This window comes from Brienomyrus brachyistius, chromosome 18 (assembly GCF_023856365.1).
Source record: "Brienomyrus brachyistius isolate T26 chromosome 18, BBRACH_0.4, whole genome shotgun sequence".
Classification (NCBI taxonomy): domain Eukaryota; kingdom Metazoa; phylum Chordata; class Actinopteri; order Osteoglossiformes; family Mormyridae; genus Brienomyrus; species Brienomyrus brachyistius.
The window spans coordinates 14094012-14116968 of record NC_064550.1 but is presented as its reverse complement, the minus strand read 5'-3'; the positions used below and the strand labels follow the sequence as shown (position 1 = coordinate 14116968).

The following is a 22957-nucleotide window of genomic DNA, read 5'->3' as shown; positions in this document are numbered from 1 at the left end:
ATCGTTAGAAATGGTTTCAGGGGTTGAGTCTGATTGATGTATGTCTTTCAGTGGTCCGTGACTAGTTCTGTCAGGATCCACCGGGCTTTTCTTCAACGATAAGGATCCACGACTTCTAATTTTCTGCGGGTCTGAACAGCTGGTGAATCTATTCTTGTACCTTTCGAACTCTGAATAATTTTGCCGCAGGAACTGTCCAGTCCTGCAGAAATTTAAAGGCGCGGCTCCTCAAAGCTGAAGAAACGAAACTAAACCTCTGAGTCGCTGTTACCTTTCGGGTGACCAGCCCAGGTAACACCAGTGAAGAATAAAGAGGCAGTGATTTATGCCAAATCATTGCTTTAAACATCCATTTAAAAGTATCATTTATAAGGTACTGGCAGCTTATTTTCTTTCTTTTATAAATTTCTATGGTCATTTATAGCATAATCCTCACTGACAATAGTATTTCTTTAGAGCAGAAAAGAAGAACGATAGATGTGTATAAAGTCCTTCACCTAAGGAGGGGGGTTTAATGGAATCAGGCTCAGTAATCCATGTTCCTGGGTCCCACACAAAAAGCTACTTCTATAATATGCCGCTTTGACGTCATTTCTGGTAAATTGGCCGACGTGCGATGGAGCTGAAGGTCACAGTATCTCCATTCTGCAGATCTTCAGCGTGAGATGCGGGGGCTCCCTCGGGGCGAAATTCACGGGGAGCCAAGCACTCTGCTCCACTGCAGACCCCGATGCTGCCTGATAGCGTGAAAATCCCTCTCTGTTTGCAGATGACTGTACGGATCATTTCGTCGTTCTGAGGAGCTAAACTTTCAAGTGTTTACATCTGTAAGCTTAGTGTGAAAGCTGCGAGTGCAGCATCATCCTAAACAGCCAGTAGGTTTGTGTCACTTACCTCCCCTACAGATTTATTCATGTAGCAGACGCTATCATCCAAAGCATCATACAGTTGAGAGAGCAGGGGGAGACAGTTCCTGGAGCAATTTAGGGTTCAAGTTAAGGGTTGCTTGGAGCTCCACGAGTGACATCACTCTGCTAACCTTGGGATTTGAACCAACAACCTCATGATCATAACATCCTAAACCACTGAACCACACAGCACTCAGGTTCACGGTGGCTGAACAGACACCAGGTTCCTGTATGGACTGGTCCAGAGCCTTCTGAGGAACCAGTCAGGGCCTATGCTGAGATCTTGATGCAGCTCACGAACTATTTTCGCCCCCCCCCCCAGGGGGGTGAGGTCATGTGGGAGGTGTTTAGTGGCCCGTGGTGAGAGTAGAAGATCCTGTTATCCATTTAGCACTAATGGATTGTAAGACGTGCCAGCCTGCCTGCGCTGCCCCTCTAAAACGGGAAGCCTGGGGTGAGGAGCTCCAGTTTCTGGGCAATGACAAAGATTCCTAAATAAAGTACCTCTATCTATCTATCTATCTATCTATCTATCTATCTATCTATCTGTCCGTCCGTCCGTCCGTCCAAAGTGACCTTTGCTCCTTGCTTTATCAATCGGTCTAATCGCTTCAATCTACTTATTGACATCTGTAGATATAAACAAATACATGCATGTAGCTCACATTTTTGTATGTGGTCATGTGACACAATTTGTCTTAACAACACAACTGTATGTCTTCACTGGTTTGGTCTATGAAATGCATCATTTAAATTGATGTTATTAAGACACGTGCACTTATTGTACGTATGTTTTGATTACTTGTTAAGTAGCAGGAATTGATTTAAACAATATATACAGTAGTTTAAAATGTTCTCATTAGTTATACTTGTTCATATTAATCAAGTTATCAGCTGATCAAGTTATCAGTTGTTATTGCTGTATAGGATAGAAAAACGTCATATGTCTGGGTTCAAATAATTCTTTAAAATAGTCTAGATATTTTTATTTCAATGTAATATACAAGTTTTCCAGACATCTTGGAGATTACTAATGGGCTAAATCTAATTTCAGAATGGATGCCAGTCATATTTGTATTTATCTTTTACAAATATGAGATATTGTCCAATCACGTTGCTGCCAGTTTCAATTTCAAATCATTTTTACCATTAGTTATACCAATGCTAATTTTTATGGTACATTAGATAGCAATCTAGACTTACAGTGAGGCAATTAATCAGCAGTTTATGTTTATTAATTCCGGAGTCTAATCGCCTGTTTCTGCCACAGAAGATGATGGATATCCTTCTCATCTACAAACAGGAAAAAAAAACAGGTGCAAGAACACAGTGGTTCGGTGCTGAATATTTATTGCACCCCTAGGGTGGAGAGGAATGGTTTACAAACGCAGAAGCTCCATCAAGCGATCAGAGGAGCACTCAGTCTAAACAGCAACAACACAGCATAAGCCGACTCGTGATTAAATCATTTATGATTAACGCCAGATTCTAAAATAGGTTCGTGAGCCAGTAATGTAATGCATTTTATACTCTCATTCAAAATGTAATAGCTAGCATGAATTTTAATATACTTGGGTAATGTTCAGAAAACTGTAAATCACTGTTACTTTTATATAGCTGTAGTGTTTCTTGGAGTAACGGGCCTCCCTTATTGTTCGTCACTAATTACCTAACTGTCCCTTGTTCGTTTTCTCCTGGAGTCTCTTCCTTGCGCTTTAACCTTCTCTGGTTGACACTTTTTCTTCCAAAGCACAAATATACGCAAAAATGGCTTTTGTTTGTAATCATCTTAGGTTTCTGTATATTGTGAGTTTAAATAATTTATAGGGCTGCATTATGTATGTGTACGGGGTAACGGTCTTCATGCAGTGGGAACTACAGAGCGACATGGCAGGGTTTATTTACTAATATAAGGAGTCTAGAGATGGTGGCCGGTCAGAAACCTCCCGGATGAGAGCCCCTTTGTTTGAAAACAAAGAAAAGGGATTTAGGCCCCTGCTTGAGGGTCCAATGGGGATGCAGCTGGGATTCAAACTGATGACTTTTCAACCGCAACGCCCTATCACTGCGCCACACAGCGCCCTCGGACCTTGACCTGCATCTTATCAGCCATTGTGCTGGACAGACACCCTGTACCAACCTTCCCATGTTTGTCTTCCAGATTCAGCACTTCATTGTCATTGTGTAACATAGTGAAATTACTTTTACTGTGACTCCAATGCGCATTAATAGGTACAAAATAAAGCTAAAAATAAAAATGAAAATAAAATAATCATACAAAATATGTCGAAGTATTTGCAGAGATGCCATATACCATGTTAAATCTTCAAAGAGATTATTTCTAGCCATAATAGAATGACCGGAACATTATTGCACCAGTGTACAATAACATAAATGTTCTTACAGAGACGGATGTCTAACACGTCTGTTTGCTTTAGGTGCTTGTCTACAGTAATCTGCTGGAGGTAGATTAATTCATCTGCCCTGTCATTCATGATTTTTGGTGCGTCCCCAAATAGCGGGAAACCCTTGTTCATCTTGTATCTGACGTCTGCTCAGTTACTTCCTGCACAGAGGCCTGACATGCTCTCTCTCTCTCTCTCTCTCTCTCTCTCTCATCTCTCTGCTGGAACTTATGGTCCCTCACTTTCCACTCCTCCTGCTCTTTTAAGGAGGCAAGCAGAAAGCCAGTCTTTGTCCTTGTGTTTGGGACACATCAACCAGGATAATTAGATCCGTTATACTGAACGCCAAGGTGATCCCGGGCCGGTCAGAGAGGCCTGTTTAAAGGGCCCGCAGACGCTGCCCATGATGTATTCCCCTCTGCTCTGTGCGTGAGCAATGGCGCCGGTACTGCAGGGCTGTCTGCGGCAGCCTCACACAGCCCCTCCGGTCACGGCGAGTTTCAAAGGACACTGGCGAATCAGAGCTTCAAAGGACAGCAAAGACGGGGAGTTTGGGCAGCATAATATAATTATGGGGATTACCCGGTTAGTATTCAGTTAGTAAAATATTAACATTACTGGAGGTAAATCAGATCACTTTTCAGATCTTTTGTTTTAGTTTGAACCTTTTTTGTATGTTTATGTCATGAAGGACCTCGCCCTTGTGAAAGTTGCTCATCCGCATGTTTCCAGGCCCTGGCCTCATCTTGGACTGCATTTGCACTTGATTTTTAAAACTGAAGTATGACTGTAATATTTAATAATTCTTCAACGTCATCAGATCCCTACCCTTGGGTCTCATCGTTTTTTGCTGGTGCGGAGATGAAATATGATCAAATGTGGAAGATCCCATAAAACATCAAACTTTCGTCACTCAGCACGTAAATGGAGGCAATAGAGAGATCACCGTCTGAGTTTGGCTGATGTTTGGGCGCAGGGCAGCTACAAGTGGGCTGCTTTTTGATCTCATGTCTATAAGAAGCTTGGGGCCAAACGGCAGCGAAAAACATGTTTTACCAATTCAGAGGGTCAGTGGTGTTTACCAGCCCTTCAACTATACATTTGCTCAGGGCCCCTGAGCATTGGGGGGCCAACTGTTGGCCACACACAGTCACTACCCTAAATATTAAATACATGTTTTACTCATTTAGGAGATGCTGTAGCAGCATATCCTGCTAGCCAGCTAGCAGGCTACCATCTCCTTACTCCACTCACTAGCTATTTATTTATTTTCTGAAACATCTGAACAGGACAGGGGACCCCAAAGTGGCTTTATGAGTGGAGACCCCGAAACAAGAAAGTTCACCTTTTGATTGAAAGAATCACCATGTCAATTTCCTAACATTATCTAGGTATAAAGGAGTCAAAAGTAATTTGCAGGAAATGTTGTGATTCATATATCTAAATAAAAATATTTTCAGTAAAGCTTAGAAAGAGACTGAGGGTAAAAATGGCTTAGATCTCGGGGCTGTTTTCTGCTTACTTTGACGGACACCTCCATCGAAAGGCACCTGCCGCATTGAAGCCCCTCCCCTTTGCATTACATCACCGCTTTCTCCGCCCACCTCCCAGAATCCCATTGGTGCCCTTCTTCCTTTGAATCTGCATGTTTAACCCGGGTCAGGCCAATAGAAATGGGAAATGACGCGTCCTGCCTCGCGTGATGTTGGTGTGCCGTTTAAGCCACTGTGAAAACATATTGATGTCATTCTGTTTTATATCTCGGGCTCAGCAAGGTGCCGAGGTAGGCGGGCAGAACGGACGCCTGCGGGTGCACTTGATGGATGGATCTGAGCAGCGGCCATGATATCTGCCGCTGTAATCAAATCTCACGTAGCAGCAACTTGCTCCTTAAATCATATTTCTCCTTAGTACAAGTATTGAGAGTTAAAACTGACCCAGGGGGATGTTTCCATTGATCACCATGAATGTTGCCTGTCTGGAGACTTCCTGAGAGCAGCAGCTGATTGCAGCGTGTTGACAGAAGGTGACACGGTGCTAGAAACGGCCTTTTATTGCAAACGAGCAACAGGCTTAACATTTAAAGGCTTGCGTACCTGCTCACATAATCCCGGGAAGATCTATACCTGCCGAAGGGCAGTTGTCCGCCTGAATTCTCCCCGTTTAGCATCTAGTCTAGTCTAGGGTTCCCCAGTTGTGGTCATTCATGAAGGGCTTGAATCCAACATAGCAGATTTCCCAAACACAGCTAAGTACCAGGTTGAGTGGCTGTGTTTGAGCAGGGAAATCTGCAAACTGACTCTCCAGGACTGGAACTGGAAATCCGTGACCTAGTCTAAACTCCTTAATGAACACGCCCCCTGTTGACAGCTGTCGGGCAGGTCGACGGTAGCATTGCACCTGTGACTCGCGTACCATGGGTCCCCGTATTATTAGATCACAGCCATTTGTCACCCCTTTTTAAAAGGCGATAATCTTCACAGGTGTCTAAAACATCTAAGATGCGGAAAGATGAGATGCGAGTGGAACACAAGTGTCCTGGCATCCCTGCCCCCATCATGGATGTCTTGCTGTTACCCGGCTCTGTTTACTGCCCCGGCTACTCACAGCTGGAAGACGCCCCCCCACAAATTCCTGCCCATCCCCCCCCTTCCCCCACCACAGCAGCCCTGAGGTCTTGCCTGCCCTAGCATACCTAATATCTCTCCCATCAGATTGGGGGAAGATGCTCGGTGAAACGAAGCCGCCGCGAGCTCTGGAGCAGCTGGGGTTTCCCCGCGAGAGTGTGACACACGCGCATGTGAGTGTGTGTGTGTGTGTGTGTGTGTGTGAGTGAGCGAGTGATTGTGGCTCCCCTCATATCTCAGCACTGAAACCCTGCATTGCGGATCTGCCAGCTTTCTCTCCGTTTCGCCACCTTGCTGTCTCACTCCCCCCTACAGCAGGACACTGACAGCCCCCCAACACACACACACCCACCCCCACACCGGCCCTCCGGACCTGCCTCTCCGCCAAGCCATTTGGGGCTTACCCTTTTAATGCAGACCATAATTATTCCACGGTCACCATGGTGTCTCCCGGGTAGCTGGGCTGCCACACCATCCCCCTTCCTTGCAGTATTGGTGTGGTGGTGGTGGGGGGGGGGGGGGGGGGGGGCGTGGTTTACAGCCATGTGGATGCGGCAGGAAAATTTGGGGACTTCCTTCTAATGGAGTGAGGGAACACATGCCCTCAGTGTGATACCGACAGACAGACAGGCAGACAGACAGATAGATACACAATTAATCCTGAAGAAAATTGCAGGCTTACAGTAGCACAAGGCACACATTTAGACAGTAAAAAAGATGGTTTACCAGTAATAAAACAGTAGCAATACATAACAAAAGACAATAGATAGCACCAGTCAGAATGCCAGGGAAAGTCCTGCATGGAATTCCATAGTAAATAAATATAAATTGACAATACTACACAGCATGCTGCACAGTGAGCGAATGAATGTGTTGCTTTGACACGTGAGCATAAAATCCTTCACAGCATCTGTAACGGTTTGTCTGGAGAAGTGGAGGTGTAAGAACGTTTACTGTAACATACATATGTGCTGTATGGTTCTGGCCCCTGTGCTGCTCTGCAAGAAACCCCTAATGAGAGAGAGCAATCAGAGACAATGAAAACATAGCACTTCATTCCCTCACTTCCTCCCTTTCTCCTCCATATTCTTTTCCCTTTATTTTTCTCTTTTTTCTTGGCAGATTAATAACCTCACTCTGAGTTTCCCTGCTCACCAGCCATTTTAACCCCCCTCAAGGTCATATAAATTAAATAAACGACATGATTTCACATCCTGCTGGCAGGCAGCAGAGAAGACAACCATCTCCAGATCTACCCAGTGACCGTTTCCACATTAACCATTTGAATTATTCAAATGCTTGCATTTTTCTTCTCGGAGCCACAATGAAAGTCAAAAACACTCATCTGCCAGCAGATGTAGTGACCAAATGAGCCCAGATAAACAGCACCAAACAGCTGTGAGACAAAAGCCGCAGTCTTGATTACTGTCCAGACAAACAGCAGCAAACGGCCACAGTTACTATCTAGATAAATGGCATCAATGCCCACAATTATTGTCCAGACAAATGGCGGTAAATGGGCATGATTACTGTCCAGACAAATGGCAGCAAACAGCCATGATTATTGTCCACACAAACAGCAGCAAACGACTTTGATTATTGTCCAGACAAATGGCAGCAAACAGCCTTGATTACTGTCCACACAAACAGCAGCAAACGACTTTGATTATTGTCCAGACAAATGGCAGGAAACAGCCATGACTACTTTCCAGACAAACAGCCAAAAATGGCTGCAATTACTTTCCAGAAAAATAGCAGCAAACGGCTTTTATTACTATCCAGACAAACGGCAGCTACCGACTTTGATTACTGTCCAGACAAATGGCAGCTAACGGCCTCAATTTCTTTCCAGACAAACATCAGCAAACAGCTGCGATTACTTTCCAGACAAAAGTCAGCAAGTGGCCTTGATTACTACCCAGACAATTGCCAACTAACAGTGTTGATTTCTTTCCAGACAAATGGCAGCAAACAGCCTTGATTACTCTCCAGACAAATGGCAGCAAATGGCCTTGATTACTGTCCAAACAAATAGCTGCAAACTGCCACAATTTCTTTCCAGACAAACGGCAGCAAACAGCTGCGATTACTTTCCAGACAAAAGGCAGCAAGTGGCCTCGATTACTACCCAGACAATTGCCAACTAACAGCGTTGATTTCTTTCCAGACAAATGGCAGCAAACAGCCTTGATTACTCTCCAGACAAATGGCAGCAAATGGCCTTGATTACTGTCCAGACAAATAGCCACAAACTGCCACGATTTCCATCCAGGCAAACGCTAGAGAACAGCCTCGATTAATATCCAAACGGCAGTGAACAGCTTTGATCACTATCCAAACGGCAGCAAACAGCAGCAATTACTTTCCAGACAAACGGCAGCAAATGCCCTTGATTACTGTCCAGACAAGCATTCAAGATTATTGTCCAGACAAACATCCAAGATTATTGTCCAGACAAACATTAGCAAACGGCCACGACTACTGTCCAGACAAATAGCACTAAAAGGCCTCGATTACTGTGCAGAAAAACAGTTGCAAATGGCTACGATTCCTACCCAGACAAGCGATACCAAACAGTACGATTACCGTACGGACAAACAGCTGTTACCGGCTGTGATTCCTGCCCAGACAAACACTAGGAAACAGCTGCAGTTAGTGTCCAGGCAAACAGAACCAAATAGACGTGATTGCTGTCCAAACTCGATGACCTCAGGCGACTGGCTGGTGGAGCAGCCCAGCAGCCTGAAGATGATATACTAACAATAGTGATTGGATGTCTTGTGAGCCTCCACTCCCCCCCCCCCCCCCCCCCCTCGCTGGCCAGCTAACATGAGGGATACATACTGCACTGAAATCACAACATTATAACCAAAATCGATTTACTCCACATTCCTGTTCATTCAGTTTCATTGCCTATCTGCACAACTGTATCTTTAAAATGTATGTTTAACTGTATTTTCCTGTGTTATGTACGTGTCTCAGTATATCAGGTTTAAAAGTCTTACATATTTATGTTCTATTTATTACTGTTTGGCTGCACTGTGACCAAAGAGATCGATATTCCATCTCTGTGTCTGACTCTATGCATCATATTGCTGAAGATGACAATATTGATACTTTGATACTTCACAATGAAATAGTAAACAGAATAAAACTGATTTAATCAACGCCGAAGGGGACAGTAGCTCTGAATTAAAGGTTTAGTTTTAAATTGCCAGCATCGAGTACCTAAATTGTATTTGTAGTGAATAGCTCAGCCACTCTGCCTGCAGTTTTTCAACACCCTCTTCAGAGAGAGAATTTTCTTGTCCAAATCCACGTTAAATCAGTCGCTAAAAATGTGTAAAATGTGAATCTCACGGCGTGGAGCTCTTCTTATCTCATTAGTCTGCAGGATGTGGGAATGGGAATGGGATTTGGGAATGGGATTAGATCTCTATCTGCAGCTCGCCTAAATCTCAGGGGCATGGAGGACGGCTAGCACAACAAGGCCTGGTCCCCTGGTCACCTAATTAGCGGAGGATTTCGTCCATCCCACACGCCTTGCTCTCCTAGGGGGCCACAAATAAAAAGGGTGGGGGGGGGGCATCCAATTATTTCTCGCAGCTAAAAATAAGGAAGCAATCATCAGCTTCTGTGGGTTAAATCGGGCCGGGCTGGACCCATGCGTGGCTTTAAGGGCCTTATTTCAGCCCACAGTCTGGATCTGTCTTAATGGGGCAAGGCAGGGTGGGGTAGTTAAGTACAGGAGAGATAATGCTGTATTTTATGTTGGTGCTGCAACGTCGGGCAGTACCTGGTCCTCTGTCAATGCCTCACCTCCTATCAGAGCTTAATCTTCTGTCGGTGCTTCATATTCTGTTGGTTCCTCAGCCTCTGTCAGTGCCTCATCTTCTATTGGTGCTTTACCCTTTGTCAGTGCATCATGCTCTATTAGTGCTTCACCCTCCATCAGTGCTTCATGCTCTGTCGGTGCCTCACCCTCTGTCAATGTTTCATGCTCTGTCGGTGCCTCGCTCTCTGTCAGTGTTTCATTCTGTGTCGGTGCATCACCCTCTCTCAGTGTTTCATGCTCTGTCCATGCCTCACCCTCTCTCAGTGTTTCATTCTGTGTCAGTGCCTCACCCTCTGTCAGTGCTTCATTATGTGTCGGTGCCTCACCCTCTCTGTGTTTCATGTTCTGTCAGTGCCTCACCCTCTGTCAGTGTTTCATGCTCTGTCCGTGCCTCACCCTCTGTCAGTGTTTCATTCTGTGTCCGTGCCTCACCCTCTCTCAGTGTTTCATTCTGTGTCGGTGCCTCACCCTCTGTCAGTGTTTCATGTTCTGTCCGTAGCTCACCCTCTCTCAGTGCTTCATTCTGTGTCAGTGCCTCACCCTCTGTCAGTGTTTCATTCTGTGTCGGTGCATCACCCTCTCTCAGTGTTTCATGCTCTGTCCATGCCTCACCCTCTCTCAGTGTTTCATTCTGTGTCAGTGCCTCACCCTCTGTCAGTGCTTCATTATGTGTCGGTGCCTCACCCTCTCTGTGTTTCATGTTCTGTCAGTGCCTCACCCTCTGTCAGTGTTTCATGCTCTGTCCGTGCCTCACCCTCTGTCAGTGTTTCATTCTGTGTCCGTGCCTCACCCTCTGTCACTGTTTCATGCTCTGTTGGTGCCTCACCCTCTGTCAGTGTTTCATTCTGTGTCGGTGCCTCACTCTCTGTCAATGTTTCATGTTCTGTCCGTGCCTCACCCTCTGTCAGTGTTTCATGTTCTGTCAGTGCCTCACCCTCTGTCAGTGTTTCATGCTCTGTCCGTGCCTCACCCTCTATCAGTGTTTCATTCTGTGTCCGTGCCTCACCCTCTGTCAGTGTTTCATTCTGTGTCCGTGCCTCACCCTCTGTCACTGTTTCATGCTCTGTCGGTGCCTCACCCTCTGTCAGTGTTTCATTCTGTGTCGGTGCCTCACCCTCTGTCAGTGTTTCATTCTGTGTCGGTGCCTCACCCTCTGTCAGTGTTTCATGCTCTGTCCGTGCCTAGCCTTCTGTCAGTGTTTGATGCTCTGTGGGTGCCTCACCCTTGTCAGTGACTCGTCTCCTATTGGTCCCTCACCCTGTGTTGGTGCTTCACCGTTTGTCGATGGGAGGTGGGGGTTGTTTTCAGGGGAGGCATATTGCCACATTGCTCTCGGTATCATGCTTATAAGCCACAGCAGACCTCATAAACACCAGCAGTACAGTACTGAGACAGCAATGGTGATGTTTCGGCCCCATGGTGAAAACAAATAGTCAGTACACCAGGGGGGGCCCAATACAACTTTTCGATTTGGGCTCCAGAAACAACATATCTGTCCCTCAGTCAGGTGGAAAGGTATGGGGGGGGGGAAGCAGTGGGTGACTACCATAACACAGCTGGGTGCACCACAGCTCAAATCTGCTTGCTCAACAGAAATGGAGGGCTTAGAGGGGCGGCCCCAAGGTGACACGTGTGCCATGAGGGGATCCCCTGAATCACTCATCACCCAGATCACCGCCTCCTGGGAGGTTTCCCTGGGGAATTCTCTGGAAACACAGTTTTTTAAAGCAATTCTGCTCCCCACAGAAGGCTGGCCGCAATCAGACAAATTAAAAGCCCCCGGTCTGGTTTTATCACCATGTTCTTTTCATTAGAAAAACAGCCTGTGAACATCCATCAAGGTGCGTCGGAATGAGCGCGGAAACAGCATGGAAACGGCGTGGAAAGCGGCAGCAAATTAGACACAAGATTCCTTCATGGCTCAGAGGTGTCGTGAAGGGACGTTGTGTAAGTTTAACTCCTTCAGCTCTGCGAGTACAGGGCATCTGGGCTTAAAAATCCCCACCTATGAAATGTCAGGGGTTAGGGATAGGGAGGGGGAGTGTGTCAGGTGATCCTCTCTGTTCCCAGGAACCCTCCCTACTGGTTTATATAGCTGTGTGTCCTTTTGTTACGGGCAGAACCGGAACCCAACCTACACCCTGTGTTATTGTGAAGGTCTTTTTTTCCCATGATCCCCCTTGTTATCTGTCCCTGAACAGAGCAGCCCTAACAATGCAGGGCTAGTCCATAGTGATTCTGCTGTGTTATGCGGTTCAGGTTCTGGGCTTTTCCACATATGGGATAAAAATGAGTCGGTGCGCATGGACGACCAGCAAGCCTCGCGCTTGAATGATGTCATACCATGTTACCTTTACCTCAAGAACACCGGGTGTCATTCAGTCACTGTTTCTTTGATTTAAACTGAAAAAGCCTATGAACAATGCACTGTACTTTTAATACTGTGAACTAACAAAGCCCATGGACTTACGGTCTGCCTGCTGTTTAATGGCTTTAACGTGTCATATTATTGATAAATGGAACCTTAAGTGGCTAGACCTAAGATTGAATGCAATAGGGATTATATATACAGTGAAGTTGACTGAAGTGCAGGGTATCAGTTTAATCAATAACAATGATTCTCATACAGTAAATATGATCTTTTTAATCTCCACAAACAATCCTTTACTGTGGATTAGTGTAAATTAGCTAGACCCCCTAACCCTACCCCACACGTGCAACAACCTTATAGTGGATAAATGGCTGGAAGAGCGATGGATGGATGGATGGATGGATGGATGGATGGATGGATGGATGAATTAGCGTCAATTGCTAACACTGTACTGTAAACCATCTACTGGTTTCATATTTAAGAACTTCTTTGATTACAAACATGCAATTCAGTGTAAATGACATAAATGCATTCATAAAATGGTGCTGTTTGCCTGACTTTTTTCAGGGTAATAATGTTCCGTACTTCATAGCCACAAGACGACACAAATTCAGCTTTGCCCAGCTTTGGTTTACTCTTGGAGCTGCTCGATTAGGAGGACATAATCTGTGGGAGTTTACTGTCGCGTTCTGGGTATTGCTGATGTGTAGAGCGTGTAATTAGAGCAGGGTGTGCGCGTCGCATCTCAGGGGCTGTTTTACAGCGCAGTTGATTTCTCATGTCCAGTCTTTGAGAGAGATGATTACAAAGTCGATGTTCTCAATGCTGCCCTTTGACCTTTGGGATCGACCCAGTGTCAGTTTCGTTTGGAGACGCAGAGCTGTGAGAAGTAGAGAGTGCCGCACTCAATATTAGTAACTGGTTAAAAATTTTTTTTTGCAGACTTATAAATTGGTTTTGTAGCATATATGAATCAACACTCTGTGACATACCAATTAGCCGATCTCACTTAAACCAGGGAGTCTTTAATTCTTTAATTAATATTTACTTATAGCTATGTCATAAATGGATGCTTCAAATTATCTCAAGTGAATTTATATTTTTCCACATTTACATAAAAAAAACACCGTCTTTCTCCGTGAATAATTGTTCGACTGATACCAATGGATTCATGCTTAAGGATGCAGTACAGGTCCTCAGTGAATGCGACTTCAGTTTTCCTGGCCTGGGGGGGGGGGTTAAACACCAGTAATAAATCATTAAAAATTGTTTTTAATAATTCCGCTCCCAAAAAAAGTGCTTCAGAAAGAAACCTGAAAATGAAATTATTTATAATCCCTGGGACAGATTTGCAGCAGTATGAAATTTTCACCTGTTCTATTGAGTAGCAATTGAAACATTTATGAGCTGTAATCTTCCATTCTCTCAAAACTGTTTCTGCAAGAATATTTGAGAAAAAAAATGCCGTTCATGCAAGGATATTGCGTAGCGAAACGATAAAGATCAAAAGAGGAGCGTGTGCTACTTGCGACGGACACCTTCCTGCGCGCGGCTCCTGCCTCCCAGGTCCGGCGTCACCACCTGCCGCGTGTTAGACACAGGATGTGGCGTCAAAGGCCCATCCAACACCGAAAGGACACACGTGGCAGCTAAACGCACTCACTGGAGCAAAGCACACTGTGCTGCACTTACGTCTATATGTGTGTTTTGACATCAATGCATTTGAAGATAGCGTTCATGCCTCTGAATTATCCATGCTGATGATGGTCCGCCGTGGTCGCGGTCAGGATGCCGCTGTGCTGGAATCTGTATGCAATCACCCCGATTAAATGCCATGCATTTGCAGTAAAGGCTTCAGCAAATTTGTTGTGGTGCACAGCCCATCTCATATTCTAGAACCTTTGATAAACTTGCAGCATGACCAGATACCATAATGCTGCCACCAGAATTGCAACACTTACTGTGATGGTGATGCTTTATTTCTATATACTGTATATATAGAAATAACACACACACACACACACACACACACATATGTAGGGTATACCTATCCTTATGGAGCCCGCTCATTCACTTCTATAGGAAAAATGCTAACGCTAACTATGACAACCTTAACACCCACCCTGCGCTAACCATAACCATAAGTAACCAAGCAAAATACAAGAGTTTTTGCGTTTTTAGTTTTTTTATAGCAGTCACTGATTTTTATAAAATAGAGTTTTTTTTCCCTTATGGGGACCGGTTTCCTGGTCCCCATAAGGGAAAAAAAAGGATATTTATCATGTTATGGGGACACTGTGTCCCCATAAGGATAGGTATACCCGCTCGCACATACATGCATATACATATATTATAACATATGTTATTCTTCTGGATACTTCCTGGCTATTTCGTTATATTTATCTTAATATAAATGTCATAAAACTGTCAAACTTACAGCAGTGACAGTTTATATGAAGAATATCATCAAATACATCTGAATACCTTGCTGATTACTAGTCCAGCTAAAATATAACAAATCAAAACAGTTTTACTAAGAAATTCATTCTGTCTTTTTCAGGAGATCGCTGTGGATACGAAGGTTAAGCCTGTGAGTATGATCAACCGGGAAACTTCGTTAATCAAGAAGTTGAACAAACCTATTTTGAACAGAAAAGTCGACTGTGCATTAAGCTACCACTGCCACCGTTTATGTTAGATTTCAGAATAACATTCATGAACACTACAGCTAGCCCGGTACATTATAGCTACCTAGTGAGGTAAGTAAAAACAGGTCATAATGTACAGAAGCTTAGCTGATCCCATTTCATTTTTTTTACTGATGGTTTATTCAACGCATAAAACGTAGGCAGTGATTAAAAGTGTAAAAATGAAACCAACGATGACAAGTGACTTGGCAGGAACCGTAATATTTTGGTGTCAGCTGTGTATTTTTATATAAATCACTGCTTGTCCCAAAAGCAAACATCCAACACACAATGATAATGTAAGATATTCGAAATACTTATAAAAATGCAGGTTTTAGCTGTTTTATCCCGTTTTAATCCAATCTGAAGTCTTAAGTCTTCATGTATTGCTTATATAATTTTGTTTTCGCACCAGGTAGGAGATGAGATTTTATTACGGGAGCGGCAGGCGGATTACTGATGCAGTTACAGCAAGGCAGGCGGTTTCACCAAAAAAATGGTCCAGTTCAAAGAGTTCACTGGGAATTTCACACTGGAGGCAAAGAGCGGGGGTCTTGACTGAGATGGAGAGAGAGAGAAAGAAAGCGGGGGAGAGAGGGAGGGAGGAGGGAGAAGGAGAGGGGGAAAGCAGAATTCTGTGGAATCCCCATTCTGCATGAGCAGATAATGAGCCGTTACTCTGATTGGGATCTGGCCTCCACCGGTGATAACGCCCTCACTCCTAATATATGGAGATTTCCTTCCATTCAGCAGGGCTGCTGTCCGTGGATGAGGAGGTAAGAAGAGAGGAGATAACTGGGGACAGTGTGTGGCTCAGTAGGTTTGGGTGCTGGGTCACTGGTTCAAATCCCAAGGATGGCAGACTGCTGGCCCCTGAGCAAGACCTTTAACCCCAAACTGCTCCAGGTACCGGCTGACCCAGCTCTGGATAAAAGCTCTGCTGAACAAGCTGACGTAGGTGGGGCTGGCTGGCGGTCAGTGTCACCCAGCGGCCATAATGTCTGCCCCGTAGTTCGCATCTCCAGCGGAGTGGCTCGCCGTCACCGTCGCAGATGGACGTGTTTGCGGAGTTAAAGATGACTGGATAATGGAATAGTCCCCCCGCTTTTGTCCTCCAGGTGGGATTGCCCCTTCGGACGGCGGGAGGGGGGAGGAGAATAGCGACGGCGTAAATAATCGGCCAGGCTCACCGTCGGGACATGATAAATGACAGGCTCTGTCGTGCATGCTGAGCTCCAGCAGCAGCCAATCAGGAGCTGCCAGCACCCACCTGACTCCTTTCAGGCAATTTCCCTGACTGATGACTGGCTGGTAGTGCACAAACACAAGCCAATGAGGGTGGGGGGTTACGCGGTCTGTTCTGCTTGATGTTTTGTAGACCCCTCTCTTTTGAGATCTTTTTTGCCGTCTTTATCGTCAGTCTAGAGTAAGGTTCAGACTGCTTCAAGACTGCGTATTCACGGTGGAATTGAAATCCCGCTTCAGGCATAAGATCTTAATGCCTTTTCAAACAAGAATCTGTTATTGTGTTTTAAGGGCGTGCAATAAAATATGGGTAGTCACGAAACTCTTAAATTATGAATCATTATTAGCATAATTATGCTAACCAAGCAATTTGTGTTTTACTGCTCTTCAATCTAAGTCGTATAATATTTGATAGTGTGTCAGTTGTTTTCTGCCTTGACTCTAGACCTGCATATGAACTACTGCTATAGCTAAAGGCTGTTGTATATATAGTGAGTACAGGAGTAACTATTATCTAGCTATGCGCTTAAGGTGCTGTTCAAGTCCACTGCTTGAAACAGATGCCTCCTGCTGTATTATGGCAGAAACGGAGAAACAGGGACAGAATGTAATTGACCAGTCCTGCTTGTAGTGAACAGGGAGGGTGGAATGCTGGAAAACAGACAGCGGAAAGGATGGATTCCTATTGGCTAGGCCAAAAGGGGTGGGGCATGAAGAAAAGGGAGCAGGGTCTCTTAGAGTCTGCCTGCTTTTATTATTGTCAGTAAAAAGGAGAATTTCTGTCTCCAGTGCCCAAGGACAGGCCTGCGAATTGATTGGCATTTCATCAAATTAATGTCTCTGGCCAAAGTGAGAATTTCTGTCAAAATCAGAGCACCAATTCGTATGTGTCAGCTCTTCTCCCTGGACCGGCTTCCTCCTGTCAACATGCTGGAGAAAAATCTCACGCTTTTCCTCGTCGATCTCGCCTTTTCATAGCTCCGGGGATCCTCCCCGAACCATCATCGATCACGACTCTGTTTACGTCGCTTTATTAATGCAGATATTCAGCTCTGATGGCAAATTAAGGCCCAGCATTCAATTAGACAACACGCATAATACAGTAGCATTTTTTTTTTGCCATTAAGGAGTGGGAAAGTAGCCTTGTTATTTGATTAGTTCTGTGCTTGATTGCTAATGAATACTGTTATGACACATTAATATAATCTCTCTATATAATCTTACTCCCTGCCCATAAAATAGACTCACTAGGTCTTGCATTGCTGGCACTGACAGATTAATTAACATGCAGACCAAGAAGCATGACGATTGAATGCAGACTTAATGTCAGTAATCTCACTAATTAGGTGGCCCTAACTTGATTGGCTTAATTGCAATGAGCTTTCGGAGTAAAGAAAGGCAGCTCTTACGTATTAGAGTTTATGGTTAATTCAGGAGGTCACACAGGCATAACGTGGCTGGGAGCCGGTGGTCTCTCCTTACCCCTAAAACAGAACCAACACTGGAGGCGGTGTTTTTATCACCAACCACACGAGTGGGGCCCTCGAGGTCACTACACTAAACATTAAATACTGTAAACACACTTCATATTTACGAAATGGTGAAGCGGCACGTTCCGCTAACCAGCTAGCTTGCTACCATCTCTTAGCTCTGCTGGTGGGGGGGGGGGGGGTGATTATTTTGAGCGGGGACTCGGAAACAAGAAAGCCACCTCTGAATACAATCCTGCAGTCTGTGTCGCCCGCAGCTGTGTCACGTTAGCAGTGCTTGTACTGTAGTGCCTTGAATGTACAGTCCCTCTTCTAGAGAGACTCAAAGGTCACTTAAAGATGAGATACTTCGATGGAAATTTACAACGTTGTAAATGACTAAGTGCGTGTGTGTGTGTGTGTGTTAAATGGCCGATCTCTGTCACAGATGCACAAGATGCATTATCGCTTGTATTAAACTAAAAATATTAATAAATAAAAACGCATGTGCTCTGTGAAGCATGTTCGTTAAAGGGCTAACTAGCTTGCTTACAAGACACATCTGACTTACAGGTTACAGTGTAGGAGAGAGTTTGATATTGCGCGGGGTGGGGGGGGGGGGGGCACAACTGCTAATTTAAATACAAGGTCTATTATTGGGGGAGGAATGAAGCTATTACATATTGGAGGTACACGTCCCCTTTGATTTCTGTGCCCCTGTAAACATTAGTCAGTAATTGCATTTCGTTATATATTACATATTATACGGTATATGTGTGTGCATCAGTGTATGTGCCTGTTTGTGTCCTGCTTGCTATAATAGTGTTCAGTGTTCATTGCAATCAACTGAATTAGCGAAACTGCCAGAGGACACCCAGAATGCATTTCCTGTCCTTGTTTTTCGGCTGCTTTGTACCGGTAATTTTATACCCAGCTGGTACCTTTGTGATTCACAGATTCCGGATTTACAGTTTCTTGTTTATTGAGCATTTGAATGGCATCCACTGTGTTCCTGTGATGTAGCTGAATCGGAATGTCCCCTGGGTGTCCCGGGCGGGATTGATGTCAGGCAGTGACCTGCATGCCTGTACGCCTCACGTTCAGTTAATCATCCCGCGATGACACATATCGGTAAATACGGCCCCCGGTCGAAGCCGCGGCATAGCCGAAATGCCCAGAAGCTTCCGTCAGTTTCACGGGGGGGGGGGGATCTTTATGCGCCCACAGCTGGGATTGGTTTTCTCAAGCATAAAACACATCCTGGGGTACACAGGTATTCTCCCGAAAGGGATATTGGCAGGTTGGATGAGTTGATATTGTGGGGTAGTGTAGTGGTTAGCATGGTGGTTAGCATAGTGATTAGCATGGTGATTAGCATGGTGGTTAGCATGATGGTTAGCATGGTGGTTAGCATAGTGATTAGCATGGTAATTAGCATGGTGGTTAGCATGATGGTTAGCATGGTGGTTAGCATGGTGGTTAGCATAATGATTAGCATGGTGATTAGCATGGTGGTTAGCATAGTGATTAGCATGGTGATTAGCATGGTCTCCTCCCACCTCTGGCACCAGGGTTTTAGCCTCCGCCTCAGCTCTATGTGTGGAGTTTCCATGTTCTCCCCGTGTCATTGTGGGGTTTCCTCCAGGTGCTCCAGTTTCCCCCTACAGTCCCAAAACATGCTGAGATAAATTGGAGCTACCAAGCTTTCAGTGTGAATGGTGTGGGTGTCTGCAGAGCTTCTGGGATAAGCTCTGGACCCCCATGACCCTGTGTAGCATGAGTGTGTAGGGAAGATGGATGCAGGTAGTGGGGGGGGGGATTTCTGTGCGCATTCCATAGTCTTACAAAGCCTGAAAGTGGCACTGGGTCAAAATATGTGCTCATAACCCTCTTAAACGTCTTTTACAACCAATTTATAATCATCAAGCTAATCCTCTGTAAAAGTACTTTTGGGCGGTAATAGTTTCTGTTTCCATGGAGCAAAGCAGATGTTTACATCGATCTCCCAATTGCTTATCCTTGTCACGGTCCCCTGTAGCCTAAAGCCAGGTAGCGCCGGGGCAGGGGTACATCCTGGGCAGGATGCCAGTCCGTCGCAGGGCACCGGACACCAATTAACCTGACTGCTTGTCTTTGGAGTACCGGAGAAAAGCATAAAGCAGAAGGAGGATCTGAAGCTCCAGCCCTGGAGATATAAGAACACAAGACGTTCCACCGCAATCCCCGAACACTATCTTTCTATGTGTAAATATTTAAAAGGTAGAATTTCCGATTTCCTGTGGAGAGATTTCCCAAAAGGCTGGCAGCAGCCTAGCCAGAGGACAGTCTGCTACTGACACGGCTGCAGTGGAGGATGGTGCAGGCAGGCACTCACGCAGTAACTGCGGCATCCTGATAACTGCGGCCTCTCGGGCCTGCAGATAATCAGAAGCTGCTGCTACCTTTGGGCTGCTCCTTCTCAGATGCTGGAGCGCTGATTCTTCCAAAGAAATTTACATCTATTTTATGTAGTAGCTGCTTTTGTCCAAAGCGACGTACAGTGAGGCACATTACACACATTACAAACATACAGCTGTTAAGGAACCAACTAGGCCTAAGGGCAGGTAGGCCGAGCTTCCAGTGACTGCCCAGATACAAGTTAAATTCTGTTCAATTCAATTATATAGCGCCTTTCACGTCAGAGTCACCCCAAGGCACCCACACATGGGTGTGTTGTGTTATAAGTATAAGGAGTATAGGAGAAGGGGCTATACGACATTTACCAAACAAAGCAAGAACCTAATAAGACTAAGTTATTCAAATCAGCTGAAAGTGCAACATTTAGAACATTCAGGGAACATGCAGGTGCATCAGGCTGGTAGAGGAGTTCCTGGAAGAGGTAGGTCTTGAGGCATTTCTCAAAGGTAGAGAGGGAATCCGCTGACCGATCATGTTTCCATAGCTCGTTTCACCACTGGGGAACCACACATGAGAAACATCTCGCATGGTGAACGGATCTGAGGAAGGAAATAACGATCAGTTGCATGGAATCTTATAGGAGGGAGACCTTCTGTGTTGTTGTTTTGTTAAGCTTTGTGTAAAGACCAACAATGGCAGGCAGTACAGACAGCATACAGACCAGGGGAATCCGAAAGCGGGGTTGTGCAATGAATAAATGATCGTCATCTCCGCCGTGTGAGACTCACAGAATCCTTTACAGGGGGCTGTTTGTAAGGGATTCTGCTTAACAGGCAACTGTGTGAGAGGAAGGATTTAGGCTTCGGGGTTAGCACTTTGTTTTCGCAAGTCAGCAAAGCAACAATCTAGCTATGAAGAAGTCACTCAAATTCTGGGCAAGAGACAAACAAAGAGGGGTGATTTCACCGTTAGGGGGCTCAACCCTCAGAAGAAATAGGAGCACCACTCCCCATATTGCGTTTGCTGAGAGTAGAGGTAACCCCAAGGTCCGGGGTGCAAAATGTACGCACAAATCTGGGACAAACCGCGAAATGGTTTTAGGAAAACTGTTTTTCTGTAGGGGACTGAGACAAAAAAATAGCTGGCTGAAGCCCCCCCTAGATATGGTCTAGAGCCGGCCTGGGATACATAGGAGCTGGTCTCTCCTCCTCTTCATGCTCAGCCTTCCTCAAAGAATGACAGTCTGACCTTTTCCCTTTAAAACCTAAAACATCTGATCTAGAAAAAAATTGCTATTCCTCTTAGTGAGAGTCGCAAGGTTTGTAAAGATTATCGTGAAATTCTTGCATTGGCCACAAAGAGATTTGTAGTGGGAAATAGTTACATTTTTGGAATATATAACAATATTCTATATATATAATATTTGAAATGCCAGTTCAGGAGAGTAAAGATCTGGTGTATTTCTGCTGCATTCCGGTGTAGATCATCCTGACCTGCACTGTGATGATAACGATCTGACCTTTTCCCATTCAAACTTACAGAATCTACTTTGTTCAAATTATCCATCCATCCATCTATCCATCTTCCAAACATTTAATCTGGTTAGGGCCATTGTCAGATGTATTCTAAAATTAGGCACTAGCACATGAGCAGGGTTTGGGGGCGTGGGGACACCTGAGCTGAAAATACAATTACGGCAAGACCAGCATTGTTCTCTGCTGACACTTTGCACTTTTGCATAAGAGGCTTGTTGCTACCCTATAGGTAGAAAATAATAGGTTATGTTTGCATGTGTTAACATGTAACGTAAACAGGATGCAGGTTTTTTTGCCCCCCCCCCCCCCCCCCCCGCCCACAAGATACAAACATAAAATTCCGCCTATACAGTAACATCAAAAAGAGATTTAGAAATGAGGTATCAGTTAAGCATTATAATATATAATGCATAGTATACATGCAACACTTAAAACACAGAATTAACGGCTGATGTATTCCTGCTGCATTGCTTTTGAGTGTAATCGCATTGATCGCAGGAAGGCGGGAAGGTGCAGGTCATGCAGTCCCGCGCTAAGGCGCTTTCCGGACGCCGGCGGTAGGGAGAGGCTGCGTGAGCCGCACTCTGTTTTCCGTGATTGAGGCCGTATCGATGTCACCTGCGAGCGTTCATCGCCGGCCGCCCGGGCCGGGGAGCGGCCCCTCATTTAACGGGGGGGGGGGGCCGTCATTGTCTGCGCCATTATTGCTCCTGTGGCCGAGGATCATTTACCTTCCTGAGGAAGCGAGAGGGAGCCGCGGCACTAAGCGCAGCAGCAGAGTGCCTGCGAGCCGAGATGGGTGGCTAATCGAGTCCGGCATTCGCAGCGGCGTCCCTGGCCGCTCGGCTGAGGGCACGATCGATACGGCGGGGGTAGCGGAGTAAAAGGAGGTTCTGTGTGGTAATTGGAGACGTGTAGTGATGCTGGACTACAATAATAATAATAATAATAATAATAATAATAACTCCAGGACTCTGACCAGCTTTAGCAGCTAAAAGATGGATGGATGGAATCTCTTAAGGGCATCTTCAGATAAGGGTGAAGACCATCTGAAGGGTCCCCCATCAACAGAGCTGATGCTGAATTCCTCAGCTCTTCACCCCCCCTCCTGTGATGATCTTTCACAATCATTTATTTAGCAGACACTTTTATCCAAAGCAGCATACAGTTGCAAAAGCAGGGTGAGCTGGTCCCTGGAGCGACTGAGGCTTACGCTCCTTCCTCAGGGGCCCAGCGGAGGGGCCACGCTGCCGATGCTGGGATTGGACCTGGCTGAGCAGCGCACCTTCACACAAATTTGCAGCAATTTTTGCTCTAGCATGGTACACGACTTAAATGGTGACTTCTGGGGATTCGAGGCTGAGGCTGGTGGGGAGAGTATGTGGGGGGGTACTGATGCATGGGGATGCATTACGGCACACCCCCGGCCTGGAACGCCGCTCGGACACACTCGGAATGCTGCCGTGTGTGCCATGAAC

General features: G+C 45.5%; 1 protein-coding gene across 2 annotated transcripts in view; it reads left to right on the top strand.

Annotated features, from left to right (window-relative positions):
• LOC125712969 (synaptotagmin-2-like) overlaps window positions 1–22957 on the top strand; it is an 87104-nt gene that overhangs the window by 30075 nt on the left and 34072 nt on the right. For both annotated transcript variants that reach the window (XM_048983617.1, XM_048983615.1), the window contains exon 2: window positions 14707–14736. The gene's annotated coding sequence lies outside the window, so the exon portion shown is untranslated. The remainder of the gene's footprint in view (window positions 1–14706; window positions 14737–22957) is intronic.